This window comes from Leptonychotes weddellii, chromosome 8, assembly GCF_054177405.1.
Source record: "Leptonychotes weddellii isolate Sample4059 chromosome 8, ASM5417740v2, whole genome shotgun sequence".
Taxonomy (NCBI): domain Eukaryota; kingdom Metazoa; phylum Chordata; class Mammalia; order Carnivora; family Phocidae; genus Leptonychotes; species Leptonychotes weddellii.
Genome location: NC_138376.1, coordinates 122,110,278 through 122,125,879, shown reverse-complemented (window position 1 = coordinate 122,125,879; position 15,602 = coordinate 122,110,278). Strand labels below are relative to the sequence as shown.

Here is a 15,602-nt window from a genome sequence, read left to right as displayed (position 1 = left end):
AGCCCTGCATCCGGCTCCCTGCTCAGCAGGGAGTCTGCTTCTCTCTCTCCATCTGCCTCTCCCCCTGCTGTGCTCTCTCTCGCTCACTCTCTCGCTTTCAAATGAATAAATAAAACCTTTTAAAAAAATGTTCAGATCACTTGAACATTATTTTAGCTTTTTTTTTGTCATTACCAACTCCTTAAAATCACATGAAACTTGAGAAAAGTTAGCATAAACAAAGAGTTTTAATTTTTTTTTTTGCCTTTTATGTTCAGCAAAATGTTAAGTGACACACGAGAAAAAAAAAAATTTCAGCCTCTGGGATGAGTAAAAGAGAAACAAACGACCCAGCCCTTTCCAGCAGTCATCCGCCCAGTCAGGTCCTTGGATGCATTGCCACAGCTCCGGGGGCCTTCCTTGGTCATCTCTGGAAGATTCTGCTGACTTCTGAAAACTGTTTTTACAGGGTTGGTTATAAGCTTCTCTACCGTTCACATGGTATCATATTTCTTGACAGCATCATGAGTATTTCCATAAAAGAGACTAATTTTTTCTCATGCTACAGAAAATGGAGTGTGAGGAATCACAAAGTCGATACCACTCAAAGATCCTGGCCTTTGTTGTGGGAGGAAGAAGCTCCTACTGCGTTAGGACGGCGTCTGGTGAGCTCAGGCCGGGAGGCTTACATGGTAGACGCGTACTGTCTTCGGGTACTGGAGGCTTGAAGTCTGACATCAGGGTTGGTTTCTTCCTTCTAAGGGCTCTCAGGAGAATCTGTTCCAGGCCTCCTGTCCCCTACTATGTTAGTTAGGTTTCTCCAGAGAAATGGGACCAACAGGGTGTGTGTGTGGAGAGAGAGAGAGAGAGGGAGAGAAAGAGAGAGAGAGAGAGATTTATTTTAAGGAACTGACCCAGGGAATGTGGAGACTTGGTGAGGCCAAAATCCGATGGAGTAGGCCAGCAGGGGGGAGACTCAGGGAAGAACGTCAGATCAAGCCTGAAGGCAGTCTGCTCCGGTCTCTTTCATTCACTGAACACATTTTCGTGGCGAGTCCACCGGACTTTTATGGTAGGCAGCCTCTAGATAGTCTCCAGTGATCCCCTGCTCCTAGTATTTATTTCCTTGTATAATCCCCTCACTTTGAGCATGGGCTGAACTTACTGGAGCTTTTAATGAATAGAATAGGGCCAAAGACGTGGATGTCACCACTGAGGTGGTTCTAAAAAGACTGTGGTTTCCACCTCGGATGCTCTGGCACTCGCTCTTTCTCTCTCACTCTCTCTCATCCCCGCTGCCATGTCATGAGGATATCCGGGCAGCCACTAGAGAATTCCTCATGGCAAGGAGCTGAGATCTGCCTGCAAAAACATGGATAAGCTGGGATTTTCCTGAGCTCTTCTGAGGTCTGCCAACAGTCACGTGAGTGAGCTTGGAGATGACTTCTGCCCTGGCTGACAGCCTGAACGCAATCTCAGGCGACCCCCAGCCGGAGACCCCCAGCTAAGTTGTGCCCTAGACGAATGTTAGCTGTTTTTAGCTATTAAATAGTGGGGTAATTTGTTATGTAGCATTAGGTCATGAACACAAATTTGTACTAGTAACTGGGAACAAAGTAATTAATAAGGCACACCTTGATTAATGAGTCACCGTCCATACTCTCCTCCCAAGTATGAAATCTAATTCTTACTTTAAAAAATGGGTGCCCCAGGGAGTCCCAACGTCAGTTGTCCAGATTGACCCCATATTTTTAGCGTCCACTTTGGGACGTAGCCTACCATCCTTCCCTGTCTTCTCCTGGTATGCTTTCCTCTACCTCCCTCATTGTCTGACCCTGTGTTAGTAGCAGTTAATCTCTAATTACTCCAGTTACGCCTTTTACTTATTACATTTATTTATTATAATTAATTGAGTTATATAAATATAATTTATACAGGACTATAGTACTCTAAACTTCTGGATGGCAGAGTGGGGAGGCCCCCCCAATTGTAGCTCTAGCATAGACTGCATAGTGACTCCAAGTCTGCAGATCTGGGGAATGCAGGAGGACCCTCTCGAGATTATGCAGATGCAAATTGCTATCATTCAGGTTAGTTGCGTCTTTAACACTTTAAGAAAAGGATTCTTTTATTTCATAAATAAGGAGCAAGGAAAGATAAGAACCAGTAAAGGGCCGTTCCTTAAGTGTGGTATCAAGCTATAGTTTTTGTTTCTGTTTTTTAAAGATTTTATTTACTCATTTCAGAGAGAAAGAGAGAGAGAGAGCGCACGAGGGGGTGGAGGGGCAGAGGAAGAAGCAGACTCCCAGCTGAGCAGGGACCCTGACGGGGGGCTCGATCCCACAACCCTGGGATCATGACCTGAGCCAAACGCAGCCCCTTAACTGACTGAGCCACCCAGGTGCCCCGCATCAAGCTATAGTTTTAAATGAGCATTGCCAGATTCACATCAATCACTATTCAGTGAGCGTTTATGGAATTCCTTCTGTGTGTTGGGCTGAGGAATTAAAAAAAGATGAATAACATGAGGCACCTGGGTGGCTCAGTCGGTTAAGCATCTGCCTTCAGTTCAGGTCATGATCTCAGGGTCCTGGGATTCAGCCCCGCATGGAGCTCCCTGCTCAGCTGGGAGTCTGCTTCTTCCTCTCCCTCTGCCTGTCCCCCCAACTTGTGCTCGAGCTCTCTCTTAAATAAATAAATAAATAAATAAAGTCTTTAAAAAAAAAAGATGAACAATGCCATGGGTGTGTGCTGTTGAAGAATTCATAAATCAGTGGAGGGAAAGCACCCCTAAGCAAATGATTGTAACACAGTAAGTAAAGGATTAAGGAGCAGTATCAGTTAGATTGGCTACAGTGACATTTCCTCTCTCTAATCCCGGTCCCAGGCAACCCACTCCTTGTTACCATATTTTTGCCATTTATAAAATGACATATAAATGAAACCATGCTATAGTTATAGTCTTTTGTGGCGGGCTTTTCTAGCTTAGCATGCTAGTTTTTGAAATTCATTCGTGTTAGCTGTCATTCTTTTTTATTTCCAAGTAGTATTCCATTACACGGACGTGGTACTATTTATCTGTTCTCTAGTTGATAAATGTTTGGGCTGTTTCCAGTTGGGGGCTCTAACGAGTAGTGTTGTGATGGACATGGCAGGCTATTTTTTTTTTTTTCCAGACATACGTTTTTATTTCTCTTGGATAGATACCTAGAAATGGAACTGAGTAATCATGTGACCAGTGTATTTTTTCAAAAAAGATTTATTTATTTTAGAGAGAGAGAGAGTGCACGAGTGTGGGGTGGGGCAGAGGGAGGAGAGAGAAACCCTAGCAGACTCCTCACTGAGCTCAGAGCCCAACACGGGGCTCATTCCCACAACCCCGAGATTATGACTTGAGCCAAAACCAAGAGTCAGACGCCCAACTCACTGCACCACCCAGGGGCCCCTGATTAGTGTATGCTTAATTTTACAAGAAACAGACATACCTTTTTCCATAATGACTGTATCATTTTCCATTCCCAACACAGATACATGAGACTTTCAGTTGCTCCACATCCTCACCAACACAGTGTTGTCAATCCTTTTTGTTTTCATCATTCTAGAGGGGAGGTAGTTGTATTTCATTATTCTAACTTGCATGTTCCTGATAACTAGTGATGTTGAGTATCCTATAACTCTTTCGTGTGAAGTGTCTGTTAAAATCCTTCGTCCATTTTAAAATTTGGTCATTTGTCTCATCATTTAGTGGCAAGATTCTTAATCTATTTTGGAAACAAGTTCTTTAATCAGATATATGTTTTGTAAATATTTTCTCCCAGTCTGTGTTTTGCTTTTTCATACTTTTTTCGCCTTTTGCTTTTTCTTCTTTTTTTTTTTTTAAGATTTATTCATTATTTGAGAGAGAGAATGTGTGTGTGAGTGGGGGGAGGGGCAAAGGAAGAGAGAGAGAGAAATCCTCAAGCAGACTCCCGGTTGAGCCTGATGCAGGGCTAGATACCAGGACTCTGAGATCATTACTTGAGCCGAAATCAAGAATTGGACACTTAACCAATTGAGCCACCCAGGCGCCCTTCATTTTCATTTTTAATGTTATTTTTCAGAGACCAAAACACTTTAGTTTCAAAGTCCAACTTATATTTTTCTTTTATAGTTTGTGTCCCATCTAAAAAAAGTCTTTGCCTACCACAAGAGCACAAAGATTCTCTCATTTGTTTTCTGACTTTAGCTCTTATATGTAGATCCATGATCCATTTTGAGCTAACTTTTATGTATGGTATGAGACAAAGGTTGAGGTTCAAATTTCTTGTCGGGACAACCAGTGATTCAGGCCCCATTGGCAGAAGGGGCTTTCCTTCCTCCAGGGAATCGCCTTGGCAACTTTGTTGCAAATCAATTGAGCAAAGAATTATGGGGCAATTCCCGGGCTTTCTATTGTGTGCTGCACATCGTCTTGTATATTGTCAGTGAATGTAAAGTTTTGAAATCAGGTAATGTAAGCCCTTTAACTTTCTTCTTTTTAAAAACTGTCTTGTCTATTCTAAGTTCTCATTTTCAGATAAATTTGAGAATCATTTGTAGTTGAGTTCTACGAAAAACAATTCTGGGATTGGGATTGTGATTGTTCAAATCCATGGACCAATCCAATAAGATAGAATTGCCATCTCCACCTTAAATCTGCCAACACAAGAATGATTAATCTTTCCATGTATTCAGGTTCTCTTTAATTTCTCTCAGAAGTGTTTTATAACGTTCAGTGCTTAGGTCTTACACGTTGTCTTTTAAGTTCATTCCAACGTTTTGTGATGCTGTTGCAAATAAGCGTTTTAGATTTTATCTTTCAATTATTCATTCATATAAAAATACAAATGATTTTTGTTGACCGGCTTTATATCTTACAGCCTTGCTAAATTCACATGTTAGTTCTAGAATATTTTAAAAGATTCCTCAACATTTTCTATATTAGACAGTGATGTCCATGAGAAAAAGGCAGTTTTATTTATTCCTTTCTAATCTATATGTCTTTTGTTTTTTCTCTTACATTATCATACTGTGTAGGCCCTTCAGAACAATGATGACTAGAAATGATGAGTGTAGATATACGTGCCTTGCTCACAATCCTAGATAGGAAGCTTTCATTCTTTCACCATAAGTATGATGTTAGCCAGAGTTTTTTCACAAATGCTCTTTATTGGGCTGCCTGGGTGGCTCAGTCATTAAAACACCCTTATTTTATCATATCTTTCCAATTCTTCTATTATCTCAGGTTCTTGCTAATCTTTCTGTTTCATGTATTTCTGGTGAGTTTTTTCTTGTGGTTTATAATTTTTGTTTGTGAGCTTATTTCTTTAGGATTTTTTTTTTTTCCCTGAGAAAGTCACTTGTATTTTCAACTAAGAAAATATCCCTGGAGAATAGTTTATATTTTCTTCTTCTAGGCAACTAGGAGTTTCACCAGCCTGAGACTAATTTTCATGCTAAAAGTCTAGCTTGGAAACTCCCCCATAACGAGGGTACTGTAAATTTCAACTCCACACCCCTACATGGTGCAGGTTTGGAACCTCAATATTTCATAGGAGGTGTTTTTCCAGGACCCTGGGCAGAGTTCACTTTATTGTTTCTTTCTTGGGAAAGTAGGGAGAGTTTTTTAGCCCCTTTTTAATGAAAGGACAGCTCGTTCAGGGTTTCAGTTTGTTTAAGGATCTTGGTTCCAGCTCCTTGCTTCCTGTGGGTCCAAGAACACATTTCCTGCCCTTGCTTGAGTGTTAAAATCCCATTCCTAGCCTTTGGGGCCCACATCCAGATCTAATTCCTGCCCTCACCCCACATCTGAGACATCAGGTTGTAAGTTTGTGACTCACTCTGACACCTGGAGCTTTTGAGCTCGTTTATGCATTCAAAATAATTCCTGCTATCTTTTATCTAATATTTCTCTGTGATTGTGAAAATGTTATAAGGCTGGCAGTAAGGTTTGCATTAACTCAGTATGCCATATTTCTGGAACCGGAATTTTAGATCTTTCATCATTCTAGAATTTACAGCTGAAGATTTTAAAGAGGAGAGGGACACGATCAAATTTGTTTTACAGTGATCACTCTGGTAGATCTAAGAGTGAATTTTAGAAGAAAGTGATTCATGACTGGAGGATCCGTTAGAACACTATTGCAACAGCCCAGATTTAAAGATGATGAGATAGTGAAGGGTCTCCCTTCCCCCACCTCACTCAAGGAGAATCCTTGTCCTTTAAGAAGGGAAGATTGTGAACTTGCATGGTCGAGGGAGGATTCGAGGAGGAGGTGACCCCTGTTTTCATCTTTGAAAAAGGGAGAGGAATTATTTGGATGGTGAGAAGAGTAAAGAGCCTTCTTTTAGGGTGGACAGGCCCAGGATGAGGCCAAGAAAGGAAATGGTAGGAATGCACATGGCTTATAGTAAAGGACTGGGGAGTAGGACAGCATGACCAGAGTGGAGGGCCAAACGGGGGACCATGGGAGGTAGTTGGAATGACCACTGAAACCTGATTGGGAAGCTGTTTAATCCCCCATAGATATTCTCCTTGTGGGTGATTACTAATATTTTTGGAAACACAGTCCTGGGTTTTGCCAGTGCAGAAGCCACAAAGGGTATTTTGGTTGGATTGACATATGAAGGAAGTTGGATCCCAAAATGTAGTTGTCCCAATTTTCAGATCATCTACACGTTCTGTTGCCATGAGAATCTAAGAAAATAAATGTTTGGCAATTGATTTAAATCATCCACTTCCAACTATATCAAAACAAAGTATTGGTTTGGTTGCTACCCGCTGCCATTTTCCACTTGATTTTAAGATTATTTAGTAGAGAGGACACAGATGGGTGTTTGATTTGCTTTATGTTTTTAAAAAATGAGATGGGTGGGTGTTTCGAGAGAAACTTTAGGATGTTTTATTTTTCCCACTCAAAGTGGCATAGCCAAAATTATATGCATGGAGTAATGTCTCACAAATGTGCTCCTTTCCACAATTATCAAATATTTTGGAGAGTTTGAGCAACGGTTCCATCTGTTAAAGATAAGTCACTCAGTAACCTCTGGCTTATGCAGAAATCAGAATGGAAATAAGGAGACAGAAAAAACCTTAGGTGATGGATTTACCATACTGAGCAGAAAAAGAAGCCAAGAGAAAGAGACACTTTTTATTTTTTGTTCTTTTTAAAATGATGAGTAGTTACAGAGAGGCTTACTTCTAGGTCAGCATTGTTTTGGCCATTTATCTTTCTTAATAGACTGGTGAGCGAGATAAACACATTTTTATTAATTTTTGTGTGTGTGTGTGGAGTTCCAATAAAATGTTCAAATAACAATTTTTGACTCACAGGCTCCCAGCAGGAAGGGTGCCTATTACCGTGGCAGGCACTTAATAGTCCTACCCGGCTACCAGGCCCATGGCCAGGAAGAACTGATGTATGTGCTAAACCGTAACAGACGGGCCTTTTCTGACACATCTGGGAGCATTCAGTGCCTGACATGGTACCAGACGGACGGGAGACACTCAATGAAGCTTCGCTGAGTGACTGAGTATGTGTGTAAATGAACACAAGATAGGGTTCCATAAATATATATTTAGATAATAGGTTATATACAACAGGGGCTATTAACTGAGTGAACATTTTATCCAGAAAGTGCATCTAAGTGGAGTGACTCTAAGCTTCATTTTACCTCCTCAGGTGGGAAAAGTAAATTTTAAAAAAATTGCGTACTTTCCACCTTTTTATTGGCATCAAGGTGTTCTGTTCTCATTTGTGGTGGGACACAACGCAGCCTAGCACCTCTATCTGTCTCAAAACATCAGAAAATTCTGTCAAGAGTCCCCTACATCTGGCAAATTGGAACAGGTGCTGCCTGTCTCCATATTCTGAGCATGGGACCCACACTCTGGGGATGGGACCCACATTCCGGGGATGGGACCCACATTCCGAGGATGGGACCCACACTCCAAGGATGGGACCCACACTCCGAGGATGGGACCCACACTCCGAGGATGGGACCCACACTCTAGGGATGGGACCCACACTCCGAGGATGGGACCCACACTCCGGGGATGGGACCCACACTCTAGGGATGGGATTCACAGGCAGACGGGCAAGGCTCAGAACAGCGGGGTGTGTGTCGTTTCTCAGAAGTCAGCTCTGAGGGCCTAGAAGGATGGTTAGAGGTGGCAGAGAAGGGAGTATGGGAGGCAAGATCAACTGGGAGATTCAGGTTCTAGTCCAGGTGAGACATGATGAAAACCTGGGCCAGGCTGGTGGCCACAGGGACAGAAAGGAGGGATATTTGAGATGACAGGATTGGGGGCTGATGGAATGTGGGCACTGAGGCAGAGGAAGGATTGAAGATAAAGTCCAGATTTCTGGTGTGGGTGACCAGGGGCTTGTGATGTGGTTGCCCAACATGGAAGAGTCTGGAAGAGGGAATCACTGTGGGTGCAGGAGCTGCTGGGTTAGAGGGTGAAGTCACAAAATCCTGCTAATGTGAGTCATGGTCCTCGAATCTCACTAAAAGCTTGCTGCTAGACCTGAAAGCCCTTAGTGAGGAGAAAAAGATATTTTTTTATTTATAACTGCGCCAAATGTTTGTCATTTTTGACGCTGTGCAGGCTTTAGCTTCCCCTCTGATGTCTGGGCACCCCTCATTAGGGAGGACTGGTGAGGCACAGAGCCCCACTTCTCAGTGTAGGAGTGAAGGTGGGCTTCTCCCTCCCCCCACATTCTGGCTGCCAGGATTCCAGCAAGCTCCCAGGTTCAGCAATTGGATGCTGTGATAGTTAATTGTCCATTTCAACTTGCCTAGGCCACAGTACCCAGATATTTGGTTGAACGCTAGTCTAGATGTTGCTGTGAAGGAATTTTTAGATGAGATTAACATTGAAGTCAGTAGTCATTGAGTAAAGCAGATCACCCTCCACAATGTGGGTGGGCCTCACCCAATCAGTTGAAGGCCTTAAGGGGGGGCGGGGGAAGACTGATGTTCCCCTGGAAGCAGAGGGAATTCTGCAAGTTGCAATATCAGTTCTCCCCTGAGCCTCCAGCTTGTCTGTTTGCCCTGCAGAGGGAAGATAGCCAGAGTCAGTTTCTGCTGCTTGCAATAATGAGCCTTGCCCAATACAATAATACATGCTCATTGTTGACAAATCACAAACACCAGAAAAGGTGAAAACAAAACTAAACTAAACTAAGACTAAAAAATTCACATATACCCTGATATAATGAATTTAAACATTTTCCCAGTTTCCTTCCAGATTCTTCTATACATGCTTTACACAGTTGCGTCCGTATGTGTATGGTATTTTATCCTGCTGATTCATTGAGCATTCTATTATCACTAAAGCATTTAGATGTGCCCTTAACTACTGATCATCTTACTGATACTCTTGGTCCTGTTTCAGTCTTCTTGATGTATGCTTTCTGTTTGTTAGGCTTCTTAATTTCTTTGTCTGTTTCCTGCCATCTGGGACTTACGTTTTCTTGCCATCTGGGACTTATGCTCTATTTTATTTGCATTTAGCTCCAAAATTTTTGGAAGTAGGCACCCCATTTAAATTTGTTTGGGGTTACCTTTAAGTTTAAGAGCCACGTGGTTAAAATCAATTTCTCTAGTTACTAAAGTTAAGAACAGATGCACAGATGTACAGATCTCCTTTCCCCATATCCTCTCCCTGGTTTTCATGTAATATCCTAACATATGTTAAATATTTGCTCATATAAATATTTTCTTAAGAATCGTTTTTTGCTTTGTCGATTTTGAAACCGTATCCCCCAAATTATGTATACGTTCAATTGGTTTTAATACTTATTGCATGGCATTCCTATTCTTGGAAATGGTGCTTTCGGGAAGATATTAGAATGGTGCATTTTTTTGAGCCCTTGCCTATTTGAGACCATCTTTGTTACTTTCACACATGAACGACAAGTCGGCTTGCTCAGAGAAGTGTTCTCAAGCTATTAATAGAAACTTTTAATAGAGGTGAGTCAGACCTCCTTACCGTCTTACTGGCCATCCATTACATCGACAGGGAGGGATGGTTCAAAAGGGTAATTTTCTTTTTTTTTTTTTTAAAGATTTTATTTATTTATTTGACAGAGAGAGAGACAGCGAGAGAGGGAACACAAGCAGGGGGAGTGGGAAAGGGAGAAGCAGGCTTCCCACCAAGCTGGGAGCCCGATGTGGGACTCGATCCCAGGACTCCAGGATCATGACCTGAGCCGAAGGCAGTCGCTTAACCAACTGAGCCACCCAGCGCCCCCAAAAGAGTAATTTTCAATCCAACCTCATCCATTCTGAAGTCAGTGGAAATCCCGCCCCCCCCCCCCCATTCTGGCCCATGTGCTCTCCCCTCTCTAATATCCAGTGACGTCACAAGTTCCCATATTTCTGTATACCTTCACAGGTATTCCAGTGGACGGTTCGGAGAGGATCTACGAAGTAAGGCCTGAGATCCACCATCACATTACCTCCAAATACCGGCACTGTGTTTGTCAGCTCCTCTTAGGTCCTTAGCTTCATTGGCAGTAGTCACTTTAGAGTCAGCCCTCTTTCATCTCTGTTAGTCAAGCTTCTGTGGTTTCATGTTCACTGAAACTAACCTTAGTGTAAGCAAAAAAGGAACTATCTTAGAAGAATGCAGGAAAGCTTCATGGAACCCAAGAGCAAAAAATGTAATTGGGTCTTAATAGGGAAGTGGAAAGTTCTTAGGACCTCCACTTCTTATTTCTGTTTCTCTCTGCAGTTGACTCATAGAGATAGACAGAGATTGCTGATGTCCACTTAGTACTTAGTCTTTGCCACAAGGACTCATGGAGAAAGGTATCCTTTAGCATCTCCACTGTGCAGATGAGGAAGCCGAGACATAGGAATTAAGTTGCCACCCCATTTGGAGGTTGCAAACACAGAATTTAGATCTCCAGCGTTGACACCGCTCATCTGTGTCATACTCAGGTGTAGCTACCCTACACACATAACTTAAAAACAAATATAAGGTTCTAATTATGAAATTAAGGAAGAATAAAGGAAAGTAATTTATGAGAAACTAATATGTAAATGCTGATGCAGAGCTACACTGGAAGACACAGGAAATGGTTATTTGCACTTGCTTATAATAAATATCTGTAGTCACAACAAGTAAGAAGATCAGGTGGCTCTTTGTAGAAAAAGTATAGAAAAAGAAAGAGTAAAGTTATGAGTAAGCATTAGGAGAAATAACAGGCCAAAATTATTTATATATGATGAAAGAAAGAGGAAAAAAACCTTCTTTAAAGTCATGATATGTGTCAAAAACAAATTATAGACTTCTGAAAATGAGGAAGTATGATTTTCTCACAGGTGACCTTATAAGAATTCACTTATAATCATACTGTCAAATAATTTCCTGACTTTTGACATGGGACAGTGGGTTGCCAAAAGCCTATCTGCTACACTGTTTTCCTTAAATTCACTCTGCAGTCAATGAAACTTTGGAGGCTGTGGGCTTCGATGGGCCACGGGGCGGAGAGGATAGAGTAGAAAGAGAAACAGTGGAACAGGGGCGAAAGGGCCTGGGGCAGACCCCTGGCCCAGCGTCAGGAAAAGACTAGAAAATAAAATGGGCACAAAAGAAGAATTCCAATATGCAACTTCACAACGCATGTCTCATCCTTGAGCGACAGAATCAATATACATATGATAACAATCATAGGAAGTATTTTAAAAGAATCCTTTTAGTGAAATTAAACTCGATCTCTGTATTCACGTCTCTGCCAATTTAATAAGTTTCTGGTTGGAAGGCAGTTACAAGGAGACTCCAGACAGCCCTGTTGCCTAGTTGTGTGTGAAAATTGCAAAAGCAGAGCGAGCAAGGTGTGTCTACCGGCCCCTTGAATACCACAGGCAGGGAGCCCTGTGAGGGGTGACCTCATTTTTCCCCAATAGTGAGCAGCTTCTTGGTAGACTTTCAAACACAACACAGGAATCTTCTCTCCACTTACATGGTAGTTGTGTTCCCGGAAAATTCAGTGAATGTGAAAAGTGTAAGAAGAAATATTTTGCATTTATAGACGGAAAGTGGCATTCTAGGCAGAGATATTTGTAAAAAGCTTTTTCACCTTACAAATGGCTGGAGGGCAGTTCTTTATCTCCCGGTCCTGCCCACCCACTGCAGGAGGCCTGGCATCTCCCACCCTCACCCTCTAGGTTCCAGCAAGACCCCTCCCCCGTCACAGCCACAATAGAAAAATGTGCGCACCAGGTGCCCAATAGCCCTCAGGGGGCTGCTGCCTGGAAGATCCCTTGTGTAGAGAAGTCCGTGTGAGTCCCTTCTCGAGGACACAGGCAAGCATGGGGCGCACAGATCGTTCCACACACACATTCGCAATTTTGGTTTAGAGGACAAACCAGTTTCAAATGTGTCTGCTAGGCAACCGTTTCCTTCTCTAATTTGTATTTACCATCTTCCTAGTTTTTAAAAAAATTGTGGTAAAACCACATACATTTACCAATTTTTTAGATTTATTTATTTTAGAGAGAGAGCACACATGAGCAGGGGGAGGGGCAGGGGGAGAGGGAGAGAGAATCTCAAGCAGACTCTCCCCTGAGTGTGGACCTTGACATGGGGCTCGATCTCACGACCCCAAGATCATGACCTGAGCCGAAACCAAGAGTCCCACGCTTAACCAACTGAGCCACCCAGGTACTCCCATAAATTTACCATTTTTAAGCGTACAATGCGGTGGTATTCAGTACACTCACATTGTTGTGCAACCGTCCCCACCATCATCCCTAGCTTTTGTATATTTGACATTTATTCACATTTAGAGAAAGGTTGTAAAGATAGTACAAAGAAATTTTTCCCACGAGCTCGTGAAAGAGAAGCTTGCTGCTATCATATTATTTCAATCCTGAATGCTTTATCGTGAAATTCTAAGAACAAGGACATTCTCTTAAATAACCCCAACATAGCCATCAAAATCAGGAAATCAATGTTGATAAAGTACCACCGTCTGGCCCTCAGACCCCATTTAAGGCTCGCCAGTGGTCTCCACACTGTCCCTTCTGGAAAAGACCCAGGCTAGGATGAGGTGCCATGTTTAGCTGGGGCCGGGAAAGGACAGGCCGGGCCGAGGGCATCATGGGCCAGGTTAGATGGCTACTTTCCCATCTGTCTTTGGTCTTTGTCGATCAGTTCCTCAGTTTGTCCTTGACTTTCACCCTCTCTGCACTTTCAAAGACTACAAGCAGATTATTTTCTAGAATGTCTCTCAGTTTGGATCTGCTGGGTGTTTCCTCCAATTACTTCAGGTTATGCTTTTTGGCAGTCATGGTGAATTTTTCTCGCTGTACCCACTCAAGTGGTATAAATTTGGTTCGTTATAGGTGGTATTAACTTTGATCATTTGATTAGTGTTATCTTCCGGGTGTCTCCACTGTCAGGTTGTTCTTTTTCTTTTGTGATCAATAAGACTCTGAGACCATGTAAATACTCTATTCCTTATCAAATTTCACCCGCTAGCTAGTTTTAGCATCTATTAATGTTTGCTGGCTACGCCAATAATGACTATGTTGTCAAAGAGTGATTTTCTAATTCCAGCCTTCCTTGTACATTTATGAGTCGGCATTTCACTGGAAGGAAAGCTTTCTTTTCTCCCCATTAGGTATTATGCCATTTCACTGTGTCAGTATAGACTCATAGATTGCTATTTTGTTCAGTGGGCTATCCTCTCTTACTATAATTATTTGTTTTGATGCCACATTATTTATTTTGCCCTGGATTTGTCCAGTGTGTGGGCCCATTGAACTGGCTTCAGTGTCCTTTGAACATATCCCTATCATGCACCGAGATCTCCCAACATTCTGGCACAAGATGTTCTAAGCCCATCTTGTACTTTCCCTGTCCCAGTCCTAGGATCACCCATTTCTACAAAAATCCCTAATTATTTTTTAGTAGAGAATATTTAGAAACCAAGATCAAGACTCTAAGAGTGCATATGGTTAATAGCATATCACTGATTTCAGATAAACTTAGGGCTCACTCTATCATCTATCTATCTATCTATCATCCATCCATCCATCCATCCATCCACCTATCTACCAATCTATGTCTCCATACACACCACACACATCATGTATGGATCATTTACGTTTATTTCTTTATCTCTGTACACTATAAGCCATGAATTCATACCAAGACTTCCAATTCCAAATCTAATGCCGCAAAGTTCATTCTAGTTTATGTCTCCTATATTTGTAACTTCCTTCTCTGACAGTGAGAAAACTGGCTCCCATTGTTCTTAATATGTTTCCTTATTGCTTCGGTGTCCTCTGTAAGTAACCAGCCTACTGCGCCCCTCTCCCAGACGCCTTCCGCACCCTGCCTGGGTTATGACACCCTTTCCCAGGCCCCCAGACGTGGACGGTGGCCTTGCTTGCTCCCTCACTTAGTGGCTCTCGAACCAAACCATTCAGGAAGGAAGGGTGGCAGGGAGGTAGGGAGGCAGGAACTTCCTAACCAGTTGGATCCCATTTTTGTGTTATTTTAAATTATTTGACTTTAATTAGAAATTATGTGTTTCACACTACAGAGCACCTGCTGTCTGGATACTGTGTGCGCTTTACACGCATCATTGCATTTAATCGTCCACTGAGGTACATGATATTATTCTTTTATTCATCTTACAAGGGAGACATCTGAGCCTTAGTTTCCATGGTAGGTGACACCGCTAAGACAGGAGCCCGATGCGTTTTTGTCCAAAGATCACCCTCGATATTAATTTTTAAAAATTTAAGTATTTCCAATATGGAACACCTTCTAGATATATGTCCTCTATACATCAGCAAACACATTTTCACCTCTGTTTTTGAGTTTATATTTTACGTTCTGGTGAGCAGTACAAAGGCAGGGCTCACTATCTCCTCAGGATGACAGAGCTCCTCTATGAAACGCAGCCATTGAATTAAGTCTCTGCATGTCGTCACTGCCCAGGATAGTGCTTGCACATAGTGGGTACTCCAGCAGTAGTTTTGCACATGGATGAGTGAATGATCTAGGCATCTACAAAGCAAGTGATGGTAATGAGGTAGAAAGAGTGCTCACCAAAACACAGTTACTTTTCCTTCACTTCTCTGCTCCCTTGCAGTTAGATGGGATTTCAGGATCAGTTCTTGTCAAAGAAATGTAGAGCAGCGGTGACTGGTGAGAAGCCCCTGTGGTATGCCCTAGTCCCTCTTGTCCCGCAGGGGCAAGTCCCAGATGGTGCAGCTACAAGGGGGGAAGCCTCTGGCAGCCTGGTGCCCTACCCAATCTATCTCCCCCATCCCACCCACTGCTTCGCACACCCTGATTTTACTTTTGTGAGACATGAATCCTCAAAGAGATTTTGAGGTAATCTTGTTTCTGCAGCATAACCTTGCCTATCCTGACTCCCATCCTTCTTCTCTAGTCTCAGAGATATGATTTAAACAGAAAAAAGTTACATTCACTATGCAAAGTCCAAACACAATTGAATTGTCAAGGTGAGCAAATGTCGGTTGTGAGATCTATAATAGAAACAGCATTGCAGGATATTCATGTAAAAAGGAAATGCTGTGGAGCGCAGGAACATTAATAAAAGAAAAGAAAAAAA

At 42.3% G+C, this 15,602-nt stretch overlaps 1 long non-coding RNA gene across 1 annotated transcript; it reads right to left on the bottom strand.

Annotated features, from left to right (window-relative positions):
• Positions 1-256: 256 nt before the first annotated feature.
• LOC145722878 (uncharacterized) lies at positions 257-10,628 on the bottom strand. Its single transcript, XR_014147455.1, has 3 exons — positions 10,392-10,628; positions 3,465-3,577; positions 257-780 (listed from the first exon to the last, which is right to left on the bottom strand). It is a non-coding gene; the product is annotated as an uncharacterized LOC145722878 (long non-coding RNA).
• Positions 10,629-15,602: the final 4,974 nt, after the last annotated feature.